This window comes from Schistocerca americana, chromosome 2 (genome assembly GCF_021461395.2).
Source record: "Schistocerca americana isolate TAMUIC-IGC-003095 chromosome 2, iqSchAmer2.1, whole genome shotgun sequence".
Classification (NCBI taxonomy): domain Eukaryota; kingdom Metazoa; phylum Arthropoda; class Insecta; order Orthoptera; family Acrididae; genus Schistocerca; species Schistocerca americana.
Window position 1 is genome coordinate 878050261 of NC_060120.1, and position 12981 is coordinate 878063241.

The 12981-nt window shown below is 44.0% G+C and overlaps 1 protein-coding gene across 1 annotated transcript in view; it reads left to right on the forward strand.

Moving 5' to 3' along the window:
- LOC124594518 (proline-rich receptor-like protein kinase PERK2) overlaps window positions 1-12981 on the forward strand; it is a 69887-nt gene that overhangs the window by 25523 nt on the left and 31383 nt on the right. The gene's annotated exons all lie outside the window — the stretch shown is intronic.

Below are 12981 nucleotides of genomic sequence, written 5' to 3' on the forward strand. Positions count from 1 at the left end.
GAGGCCCCGCGCAGCCAATGCTGGGGTGCGGACCGGGGACTGCCACCGACAACAGTCTCCGCCCCGGTCTCTTCTGCTACGCCTGCGGCCAGACCCCTCCCCCGCCGTCGACGCTCGCCACGTCATTATTCAACGACGATGCGGCGATTTGGGGGGGGGGAGGAGTGTTACATCCTAGCCAGTAATGCCACCCGAGCCCGCTGCCAAAAGTTTGGCAGCATCAAAGTCCGGACGCCGTCCGCATAAGCAGCGCCAGCGAGACAGGAAATCGCCGCAAGTCTGCGCGCGCCACCGCTGGCTTCTGGTTTCTTAAGCGCTGGAGTCGCGAGCGCTAGGACAGTTCTGTATTCGCCGCTCAGTTGTATACTCGCCACCGAATTGTGTACTTGCTAGTCAGTTGTGTGTTCATCGCAGCAGAGTTGTTGTTTGTCGTCAGCCGACGCTGACCTAGCCGCTCCGACTCGAACTAGACAGATCTCTGTAGACACGGAGTTCACTACTGTGTTTCTGTATCTTCGTTAATAAAGATAAGTACCGACTTTTATTTAATCAGAGTGTTTGGGTTTTCATCTTTCTGTTCACTGTTTCAGCGGACCGGTCGGCCCGCTATTAAAAGTGTGGCGGTGACTTCGTAAGCCGTTTCTACAGCGAATTGTTTGTCCCTACGAACGCCGCCACAAAAGTACTGTTTACGGTTTCCAATTCTGTAGTACTCAGGCCACGAAGAATATTTCTTCATGAACTGGCTTGGAATTTTGTTTTATCACACCTAAGGGCTCGATTTAGCGCACCTCCGCTTGGAAGAAATTTGAAGAGATCTCTGGAAGAAATACTGGATCTATGCCCTGTGCTTCCAGAAGACCAGAACCTCTAACTAGCAGACTGAGAGGTTGACAATGTTCAATAAAAGGAGAGAGCAAATAAACGTGTTGCCAGAATTATGAAAGAGTGATCTGTGGTGAAATTAGAGCACTAGCTTGTACCGATTGTGCTCACTGAGCGGCACGGCGTAGCCGCGCGATCTAGGGTGCCTTGTCACGGACCACGAGGCTCCCCCCGTCGGAGGTTAGAGTCCTCTCTCGGGTATGGGTGTATGTGTTGTCCTTAGCGTAAGTTAGTTTAAGTTAGATTAAGTAGTGTGTAAGCTTAGGGAGCGATGACCTCAGCAGTTTGGTCCTATAAGACCTTACCACAAATTTCCAAATTTTGTGGTCACTGACAACACATATACTGACTCATATTAGTTACAATTCTTCCCTTCATTATATTATACATTGGTTTACTCTCATTTACGCGTTTTTACACAAATATGCTATGATAGTAACTAATTTTGTAAACACCCTGTGACGAAACATCCTACGAAAGTTAAAGAATCCTCCATATTATTTTAGAATATATTACTTTACATATTGAAGTTCAGGTTCCTGTTGAATATATACATGCAATAAAACAAATACAAAAACTATTTTTCGGTGTGGTGTTGAAGTGTGACACGTACCAACTTTGTGAATACCCTATGTTCCTGATCGTAAGAAATAAATACAGTGTAAGGCGTTATATTCCATTATAAATATTCAAATATAAGAAAGCTAAACCTTATAAATACTAAATGTTATTTATAAATAATACTATGCACATTCTGCAAATACCCTGTGTTATAATAATAAAAAAACCTTTAAAGGAAATTGTAGTTACTTACAACCTCCCATACACATAAGAAAGTCCAATCTATATATAAAAATTAGTTTAAATCATTTGGTAAATTTTAATACTACACTGGGGTCCAGTGAACCCGTGTGTGAGATGCGAGGATATTCAAATGAAGTGTGAGGAGCGGTGATTGTGGTCAGCAGAATCGACAAAAGCAATATACTGGCCCTCCCCGGCAGGTCCATCGTTCCTGAAAGACTCTTGTTAGTTTTCTCCTCCCCCGAAGTTGGAACTGAGTCGGTGCCACATCGTGTGTGTACCACACTTGCAGTCATTCATACAATGGCAAATTCTCCAGCAACACAGGTAATGGGTTCCGAAGGAAGGGACGACACGTAACATCATTCAGTGTGTAACGAAGAATGCGAGGACCTAACTGCCTGCCCAAATGTTGATATTAGATGTGTAATTGTGCCGTTTCTCTTCAGTTGGGTACAGGTTGACATCGAGCCATAAGAGCGTCTCTCGTGAAGCCCGTCTGATCAACAGACTTTCGCCGTGAGCTACAGATGATGAGCACACTTTTGGGGAAACACATGGCAGAACTGCAGTCTGGCGAGATGATCGCGTGGCCGTAGAGTTTGGAGTCACTGCACACGGCAGGGACAGAGTAACCGTTCATGGAGAACTGTTCGGAATCACAGAACCACATAGCAACACCTTCGCTGCAGCTGTTTTTCGGGCACGTGTTCCAGGTTTGCCATCCACATTTTTCAATACCCAACGGCCCATACCAGATGTGTATGTTGTCCGAGGCTTGCCACAATCCGGTGTTGGCGGTGCGAAGGTTCCAGTTTTCGAAAGTCCCTGGAACGGATTACTAAACGTCTTTAGAGATTGTACAGCGTCGTGCACATACGGCAATGTAAAGATTATGTGCCTATAGGCTCCTTTTACCTGCCTTCCCGTAGCAGAAGACTATATGTTTTATCACCTGTGTTGAATAGTAGGTCTCCATTTTAGCCGCACGTCCAGTGACGCACATGGAAACAAATTACAGTGATGCACTGCTGTGTCTCAACAAACAACGCGCCATTTGAACACTGTGTGTACAAGAGATCAGAATAGCATACCTGACTGATACAATACGTACTGAAATAAGCTATGGAATACTGTACGTGTTCTCGTGTTGGGTGTATGGTTCATACCAATGCAAAAATGTTGTGTTGAGTGAACATCTAATAAGTATGCTGTTTCCTGATATGTCTCATGCCAGAGTGCTAGAACTGCAACGTATGTTCCTCGAACACACCCAAGCAATAATTCTGAAGATATGAGACTGACGACCAATGTCTATTTGGACATTTTTCTTCCCTGCATTTTACATCATCTGTAAGTATTGGAACCTTTGTTTCACAGCACTCTGTATAAAAATCTGAAAACTAATAATTCTTACACATCAGGAAGATAGCTCGCTGTGAAACAGAAACTTGTAGGACTGCTGCTGTAAGTACTATATAGCTGTGCTCATTAAATGGTTGCTGTTTGCTTAACAATCTTCCGTTGACCTTGATATCGCCATTTCTCGAATATCCTCCGAGGATCCCCTAGATTCATGATTATTCATTGGGATTTCCCTGGCGAAAGTGGATATTTCGAGGAACATTTCACATACTGGAATCTCTCAAGCAGATGACAATTAGGCAGTAGCGAGAAGACACTTTGTTCGCAAGGCCAGTATTAACGAGCGTTCTTAAGCCCGGAGAGGGCCTAACGAGATCACTTACCTTCATTAGGGAAAGCGCATGCAGCCCCGGCACAGTCCCACTCCTTGGGTGGATGAAAGGCCCAAGGCCCTGCGAAGCAGCCGACCCTCCGCGCCGGCCGCCCTTGGCGCAGACAGCGTGGTCCTCCGTTCTCCGGCTTTAATTAAAAGCACCTGCGCCTCCCGCAGCGGAATCGCCGCCAGTGCCTACTCCCTCTCCCGACGGACAGAGCCAAAGTTATCTACTTAAGCCGGAATGGAATCGATAGCTGCTGGAAACACGGCAGCGGGAGAGAAACAGCAATGTACGGGCCGTCCTGAAACGAGGTGGCGACAAACAGGCAGTGGTAACTCTGAAGCCAACGTCTTTTGGCGTTCGTGTTTACGTATGCTGCGTGGATGGGTGGACAGTCGCTGCCGTCCGCCTCAAAGACGCTTGGCCCAAAATTAATACAATGCAGCGCTTAATTTTCCATCACATTTTTTAAAAACATTTTTAAACTTTATCGCTTTTCATGAAATTTTTTTTCAACTATTCCTCAACCATGGCGACTAGTTGCTTCTGGGTTCTCTAGTGATAGGAACTATTATCAAACACTTACAGACAGGTGTGTTCCATAAAAAATGTCATGGCCAATTGATATGAAACCGGACCTTGAGAGAGACAGCCTAAAAAAAGAAAAAAAAGCTCATATTTTTTTCGAATCCGCAAGCGCCACACTTTGATTTTGGGAAAGACAACTTTTAGTCTGATTTCCAACTGCTGTCACACAGTAAATCGTGTTCTACGGTTAATACAGCGTTTCTGAAATTTCTGATAGAATGTTGACAAACCTCCTTTCCTTTCCTCCGGACGCTTCGTAAGTTGTTTTTGCCAAGTTTTAAGTGATACTGATTCGCCACGCAGTATTTAAATCCAGAAATGTCCGAATGTTTTTAATTTTCTCCTGTAATGGGCATATCCTGCAAAGAAACCTGATTTATTTCTAAATACGTTGCTTTTCGAATAGATACTGTCGTGCTGATGCAAAAGAGAGCCATTTCCAAAGACAGACCATTATATTGTATAGTGGTTCTTTTTCTCATAAATAATCGAACTCATTCACACAAAGCATAGACACAGAGGTCAAAACACGGGAAACAGCCAAGGACAAATTTAAGAAGAGCAACAACAATCAGTAATCTAATTACAGGGGTTGGACAAGATTATATAAACACCGCCAGAAAAGCATTGCTGAACATAAATACAGATGCTAGTCGAGTCTGCAGATTGCGCTTCTATATCTGACCACGAATGGAACCTGCGCCATGTCCACCAAGTGTCAGTCGTGGTCACAGTAAAGTTGTGCAGTTGTGAGTGCATATTGTCGGAGTTAAGTGACTTCGAAAGAGGGCGAATTGTTGTGCTCGTATGTTGGATACCTCCGTAAACAACGCAGGCGAAGTGCTTCGTGTTGCAAGAGGCACCGTGTCAAAGATTTATACAGCATTCAGGGAAGCGGGAGAAAGTTATTTGCTACGTGACAGTGCGGACGAAGGTGTGTGTTGTCTGATCGTGACATATGGTCATAAAAGGCACTGTGACGAAAAAGAAGAGGAAGACAGCTGCGAAAGTCACTGCAGAACTGAAAGTAGCGCTGTCAGCACCAAAATAACACTTATGGAGCGCCAGAGGGCGAGGGTTGCAGCACGAGCAGTAATTAGAAAACCACTAGTCAGTGATGCAAATGCATGTAATAGGAAAAACTGTCGCCGAAGGCATAAACTCAGAACTATGGAACAATGGAAGAAAGTTGTTTGGTCGGATGAGTCTTGTATAGCACTGTTTCTAACTTCTGGCCGGGTAGTCGTCCCAAGAGTGAGACATGGTGGACGTTCTGTATTGATTTGGGCAGCCATATATTTATATCCCATGGGCCCACGATTATTGTACAAGGTCACATTACTACGAAGGATGTATGATTGCTTTGGCTGATTAAGTCCAGCGTATCGTACAATGTTTGTTCCTGTAACGTGATACTGTGTTTGAAGATCCATCGTCTAGGAATAGTTTTTTGAGCACATTGAAGTATTACTGCAATTCTTCTGACGGCTACAGATACCAGATATGAATATTGCTGAGAGTTTGTGGTCTTCCTTCGAGAGAAGGGTATGTGATTGCTGTCTGCCTCCATCATCGTTATCTGAATTTGTCTCTATTTTGCAGCAGTAACCGTATAAGATTCCCCTAAAAACCATTGACGGCCTGAATTTATCCTCCCTGAGATGACTAGAAGCTGCTTTAAAATGTCAACAGGTTTCCCACTTTGTACAAGTATGATAATCTGTTTTTGGAGTTTACATGTTTTTGAGCAACTCCTGCAAGAACGTTTTAATCAGAATATTAATTCGGGATATTCATGCTTGTGTTGATTAAAACTGGCAGCTCATTACATTATCATGTGACTCTTAATGGAAAATACCTTTAGCATGTGCTAAGAAACCAGTATATAGGGTGAACATTAATAAAACCGACAAACTGCTGAGACAGATTCCTGACTGGAAATGGAGGAAAAGAGGTTCTATGAATATGTGTCCGGAAATACATCTTTCCCACGGCAGGTGGCGCTGACAAATAAAAGTTCCTCTGACCACGTGCCGTGTGTTCATTGTGTTTAGCGGGATGTGTGATGACGTAGCGTACTCTAAGCGTACTCATAAGTACACAATGGTCCAATATTCATCTCGGGAACAAGCCAGCACGGCTGCACTAAAACAAATACCCTCACAGACGTCAAGTACATCACAATGTGATGAGCTCACTTACACGTGGAACCCGATTTTGTAATATAATTAGAAATTCTTCCAGTCCATATGTGTCATAACTGCAAACCAGTGCTTAACAGTATTGGTTAAAAACAGTCTTGGTTGCAGTTTTAGTTTTTTTATTTTTCAACGACGCGTTTCGCCTTATTTCGGCATCTTCAGGTTATCTTTTCTAGATGGACGTGAGAGGCTCCAAGAACTGCTTAATGCGTTCCCGTTCACCCAAGCGAGTAACAGTAAGATAGGGGGTCAGGTAGTAAGCATTATGCTTACTACCTGACCGCCATATCTTACTGTTACTCTCATTATGCTTACAACCCGACCCTCATCTTACTGTTACTCGCGTTATGCTTACAACCTGACCCCCCATCTTACTGTTACTCGCTCCTGTGAACGGGAACGCGTTATGCAGATCTTGGTGCCTCTCGCGTCCATCTAGAAAAGATAACCTGGTGATGCCTAAATAAGCCGAAACGCGTCGTTGAAAAATAAATAAGAAATTAAATTGCAGCCATGACTGTTTTTAACCATTACTGTAATATAATTCATGAAAAATGACCTGAAACAATTGTCATATGTAGAAGAGATTGTATTTTTGACAGCACTGAAATAAAGATGTTGCCTGAGTGGCAGAATCGATTGCAAGTAGAGGTGCGCAGAGCGCAGTAGCAGTTGCCGTTACACTCTGTTATAGGTAGGTTGTAAGGCTTAAAGCTAGTGGCTAGCTGTGAGAATTTAGTTGTTGGTCTGTGGACGCAGCATAATACAGTTTTTATGAACTGAAATGATGAATGATACTATATCTCAAAGGTAAAGCAACTGGAACAAATTTGTAAGGTAATCAAATTTTGTATGTGTAATGTTAAGTACACAGCAACGCATTGTGGATATCGCTAATTTTTACAGTACTTACCCTTGAATGTAGGAACCAAGTATTTCCCATCAGATTTAATGTATGGGTTGATTAAGTATATCCGATTTGTAATATTTTGTGTTTTTCTTAATCCCGATACAGAGAAGTTAAATTTTTAATTCTATGTATGTTGTCAAACGATCTCAGACTTTTTGTCATGAAACAATCCAAGTGTTTTTAATTACGACAGTAAACGAAAATTGTTTACTGATTCTGAAGTTAATGTAAGATGTTTCATATCAGATTTTGTGAAGGGAAACTTTGTTTGAATACAGTTTTTCAACCGAAGCATTTGGCCTTAGAATATGCCCAACCAGTAGCTCATTCTCTTTCGTGTCGTGTTTATCTGAAACCAATGAATATTTTTTTTAAAGAAATCATTTTTCAATCAGAGTGAGAAAAATATTAATGTTCCAACATGAGAAAAGTGTTAATGTTTTTTACAGCTTTAATGCGGGCACCATTGCAAAGCGCTGAGCCGATAGCCTGTATTATCACTGAACATTTGCAAGGTTATTCATTTATCAACCGATCTACTGATATTAGTTGTATGTAGCTATTTACGGCCGGCATTTCACTTCTCTGCGCCAAGATTGAATGTTTTCTATGCCTGTCGTGGAGAGAACAAAATACCAAGATTACATCCGTTGCGCCTCTAGAGCTAAGTAAAATTTATTTCATTGTTTATTTCCAAAGGGAATTTTATCAGTTTATTGCACAGCGCTATAGAACTCGGTGCTCACGAGGCTGGGTAAATTTCAGAGGGACTGATTTCATTGTAGGCTTTCCGTATTGGTTTTCCAGATTAAGTTGTTTAATTTTTTCGATTACAGTGAAATTGATTAAGCGCGCCATTTGCGCAACAACGTATCACACAGAAATTGTGCATAACACAAACATTAAATTTTATATTCATCGGAAAACAAAAATCCAAAACTTTCATAAAAAATCTTACAAGATAACTTTCCAAGCCCCATTACATTTGTCTGTCTGAAAGGACCCAAGACCACACAAACGCCCTCAGAGGACTTGAAATGTTTTGCAATGAGGTTGGTGTCTGCGAGGGTACTTATTATGGCATAGCCATGCTGCCTCTCGACTGTTTCCATCCGCCTGGCCGGGCACAAACAGCTTTTCGGCTTGTTGTTCCTGACACGAATAATGTACCGTTCTGCTGCTTATAGTACGCTGCATCAATCACACAGACTGCAATGCGCAAGGAGTACACGGCACGTGGTCATGACTCAGGGCCATTTACCATGGGAACGATGTGTTTCTGGACCCATGTTCATAAGTCCTTTTTTTCTCCATTCCCAGTCAGGAACCCATCCCTGCAATCTGTAGTTTCTACTAATGTTCGCCATGTGTAAGTCAAGTTATATGAAAAAGTAACAGCCACATTACGTAATATGAAACACTTTACACTAGGGATAAATGTAATCTGAAGGATATTTGGTTTTCTGTAATACAGATGCTGTTCATTAGGGGCACAAACCCAACACTGGTCTGGCAATAAACAAATAAACGTGATATCTATGGGCTGCTCACATTAAATGTAATTTACAAAGGAAGACGAACATGGGGGGCTAACCATGTGCTACTTTATTTTGTTTGTCAAGTTTAAATTTTAGCTTATCTTATCTTTTACGTACTCACTTGTGTTTACCTTTCTGATCGTCATAGGAAGTACTGCCTACATACGAAATAATAAGTTAAAAATTAGTCATGTAATTGTATTTAATTTCAAGTATCGTATAAAATACCTTAACTGGGAAACAATTTTGGATTACATAAGCTTTTTATGTTTTCAGAGGCTATCTTCAGTGGGTTGGAGGCGGATTGTTCAATGACCAAATGATTCTAGATTTATTGGAGTTAGCAGTTATGTGATTATCGTTTTCTTCTTGGCTATATGTGTCTGTAACACAGACGTAAATACCACTGAATGCCCGAACTCTTGAATAAGTCACATATAATTGTGCTTTCAAGGGGAAAAAAAGGTTTGGTACATGCAAACCTGCTCTTTGAAGCTTTGGATCTTAGGCTTTATTAATTCCCAGTGTGAATTCTACTTTTACTGAGAACTCTTGTCCTATCATTTGGAAAGGCATCGTTGGACCAGAAGGTGTGAAGTTAATGCGCGATATGAGCACAGTTTTATTGGTGTCAATGAATTTAGCAGCGATGAGGTACTCGCATAAGTTAGTTACCACTAACCATATAACATTAATTACTGCCAGATTAGCGTTAGCATGATACTAGCATTTTTCTTTAAAAGTTATTGATGAGGTGGTAAACCGGACGGATTTAAAGACTCCATAAATTGTATGGGATGCAATTGAACGTTGTTTATTTTTTCAAGTAGGTCAGAATCAGAAAGAGGTAAACCATTGCATCTCCAGGTACAAAGAGAAAAGACATATTCATCAACCGCAGTACAATCATCATTTTTGGACATATAATTGTCCTTGAATGGAACTGCGAAACATATTGTTCATTAATTTCTGTGTGCCGGCCGCGGTGGTCTCGCGGTTCTAGGCGCACAGTCCGGAACCGTGCGACTGCTACGGTCGCAGGTCCGAATCCTGCCTCGGGCATGGCTGTGTGTGATGTCCTTAGGTTAGTTAGGTTTAAGTAGTTCTAAGTTCTAAGGGACTGATAACCGCAGCAGTTGAGTCCCATAGTGCTCAGAGCCATTTGAACCATTAATTTCTGTGGCACTGGACATATAATTATTACCCCTTTACTGTCATTTCCATTCCCCATCAGGGGCGAGCAGGCAGCTGCATAAGCGCCGCTCTTAAGCGGAAAGACATAAATAAACAGGAAGACAATTAAAAACTGTATAAAGAAGTTAACATGGCGGAATAAACAAAGAAGGCGGAACAGAAGAAAAGAAAGCATACAAAGGGGTGACTGTAAATCGGAGAAAAAAATCTGGAAAAGTATGTTACACAAAGAAGGAAAAATCACACACACACTACATTAAAAGGCACCAGGCAAAGTAAGGCTGGAGCAGAAAAATTCGTAGAACGATGAAAACAGCCACGTGGCAGACGGTGTAGCAAGAAAGTCATGGATGAAAAACAGGTCGAGCACACAATTAAAACCACATTACTAGATAACACTGTATAATGGCACCGAAACAAAACACTAACGCGGCACACAGATAATGGAGAAAAACCTCGGTGGATCTTCTGGAGTGTTGGGGGGGGGGGGGAGAAAAAGGAAAAGGGAAGAAGAGGAAAAGGAGGCGAGGAGGAGGGGAGAGAAAGGGGGATGAGGTATGGGGCGCACCATAGGAGGGCTGCGGAGGGAAGGGATTGGAGAGGAAACAGCCAAGGAGAGGGTACAGAGACACAGGGGAAAGGAGCAAAATCCTCTGTGGGAGGAGTGGAGAGGAAAAAGGTGGCCCTGGGGAGGGGGAACAAGGCCAGGTTACAGTTGGAAGGAAGAGTAGATGTCACACAGAAGTTCAACATCCAGGAGGGGGAGGTGTAGGAAATTGCCCTGATGCAGGAGATGGAGGGAGAGGAGGTGGAGAGAGGGAGGGATACAGTGATAGATGCATGGCAACAGGCAGGGGGTGGAAAGGAAGAAGGAATCCAGGGGGTGGGGGTTGGGGAATGAAACCTGCAGACAGTGTAAAGGATGCAAAGATGTTGGAGGAAAAGGAGGAGGTGGGGTAAGGGGATGAGTTCGTACAGGAGTCATGTGGGGAGAGGAAGGTGGATACAGTAGGCATGGTGGAATGCATGGCATTCGAGGATTTGGAGTGCCTTGTAAAAGTGCGGGGGTGGAGATCCAGCCAATGCTGCAATAACTGAGGATTGCATGGATGAGGGATTTGTAGGTCTGGAGGTTGGTGGGGATGCAATCCCCATCTCTTGCCAGACCAGAATTTCAGGAGGCAGAGGTAGGAATGGGCTTTCTGCTGGATGGTCAGGAGATGAGGGGTCCAGGTGAGATGACAGTCGAGGGTGAGGCCAAGGTATCTCAGGTTGGGGGTGAGCTGGAGAGGACGACCATAAATCTTGAGGTAGAAATCATGGAGACAGAAGAAGCAGGTGGTGTGGCGTATGATGATTGCCTGGGTTGTGGAGGAGGGTTTGAGATGAAGGTACCACTGGTAACACGAAGTGGTGAACTGATCACGGTGGGTTTGGAGGGTGCATTTGGACCGTTGAAGGGTAGGATGGAGACCTAGGAAGGTGGTGTCATCAGCATATTGGAGAAGGTGGACAGGTGCATGTGGCTTGGGTAAATTGGCACTGTACAAGAGATAGAGGAGAGGGGAGAGGATGGAGCCTTGGGGACACCAGCAGTGGCATAAAAGATAAGGGAGTTGGTGTTGTGGAGGGTGACATAGGAAGGAAGCGGCCAGATGGACAAAATTGATAGACAGGGCGTTGGTTTGGAGTTTAAAGAGGAGACTGGGATGCCACATGCAGTCTTGGGAATTTTGGAGGTCGAGGGAAGCAAAAATGGTGGAGCAACAGGAGTTAATCTGGAGGGGAGAAAATGGACAAGGTTAAGCAGTTAGTCTTCAGTGTAGAAGGGGGGTCGGTAAACACACTACATAAGGGGGAGGAGGCGGTGTTGATTAAGGTGCTGACAGATATGACGGGAGAGGATGGATTCAAAGACGTTACTGAAGATGGAGGTGAGGCAGATGGGATGATACGAAAAGGTGACAGAAGGGGGTTTGTTGTGTTTGAGGAATAATAGGATTCAGGAAGTCTCACACAGCTCAGGGAAGAAGCTAGTTGAGAGGATGATGTTATAGAAATTGGCAAGAACAGTGACGAAGGAGAAGGTGCTAGCTCTAAGGTGGTGGTAAGTGACAGTTGTGACCAGGGGCCATGTTCCATTTGGACCAGAGGATAAGTGTTGATGTTGGAGGAGAGAAACTGCCCAAAGTAGTGGAGACTAGGAGCAAATGGAGCGACCAAGGTATCAGAGTGTTCCATGATGGTGGGGAAGAGAGAATTATCTAAGAGGGGATCATCAGGAATGGAGAAGACCTTGGAAAGGTGGGAAGTGGTTGGCCTTACTGAGGCTGTCCGCAAGGGGGCGGTCTTTATGGAGAAGGGATAATGGGGTGTGGCATGGGAACCAGTAGGGTGATGGAAGGTGGGCCACTACTTGATAGAGAGGGTAGTGTTGAGTCTTGTACAGGTCTGGCGCCAGTCCCGCCACCTCTTTGCTGTAATAAGGCTCCATACGTGTCATTTTATTTGCTGGTGGCATTGGAGTGTGTCCCTGTTATGAGTGCACAGAAAGGGGTGATAGAGGCTCTGGGGTTCACAGAGGAGGAGGACAGCCCATGGAGGGAGAGTGTGATGGTGGGGATGGTTGGTTTCAGTAGGTACATGTGCACCAACAGCATCAGTAACTGCCTTCTGAAGGAAGGACGAGGCTTGGATGATGTCGTCAGGATGGTGATAAGTAAGAGACAGGTTTCGACCTGGGTGGAAATGGATTCCCAGTAGGCATCCCAGTTCACACGATGGCAGTTATGGATGATCTTGGGAGTGGTGCAGGGCAGTGAACCACAGGGGGTGGTAAGGAGATGTTACGGTGAGAAGGATGGGGAGTCTGTTGCTACCCGTGGTGTCAAGGATGTCAGCAGTGATACTCCCAAGGAGGTTGTCAGAGGCAATATCAACATCGTGAGTGGTGTCACTTTTGGGTCTGGTGTGCTGGGGAAGGGGGACAAGGTCATCTTGGATCATGGGGAGGAGCTGATGGCACCACCGAAGTTCGACAGTGGAGTGGCTATGGATGTTGATGTCGGTGGCAATCACATAGGTGGAGAAGGTGTGGTCAATGTGGGAGATGTAGTCAT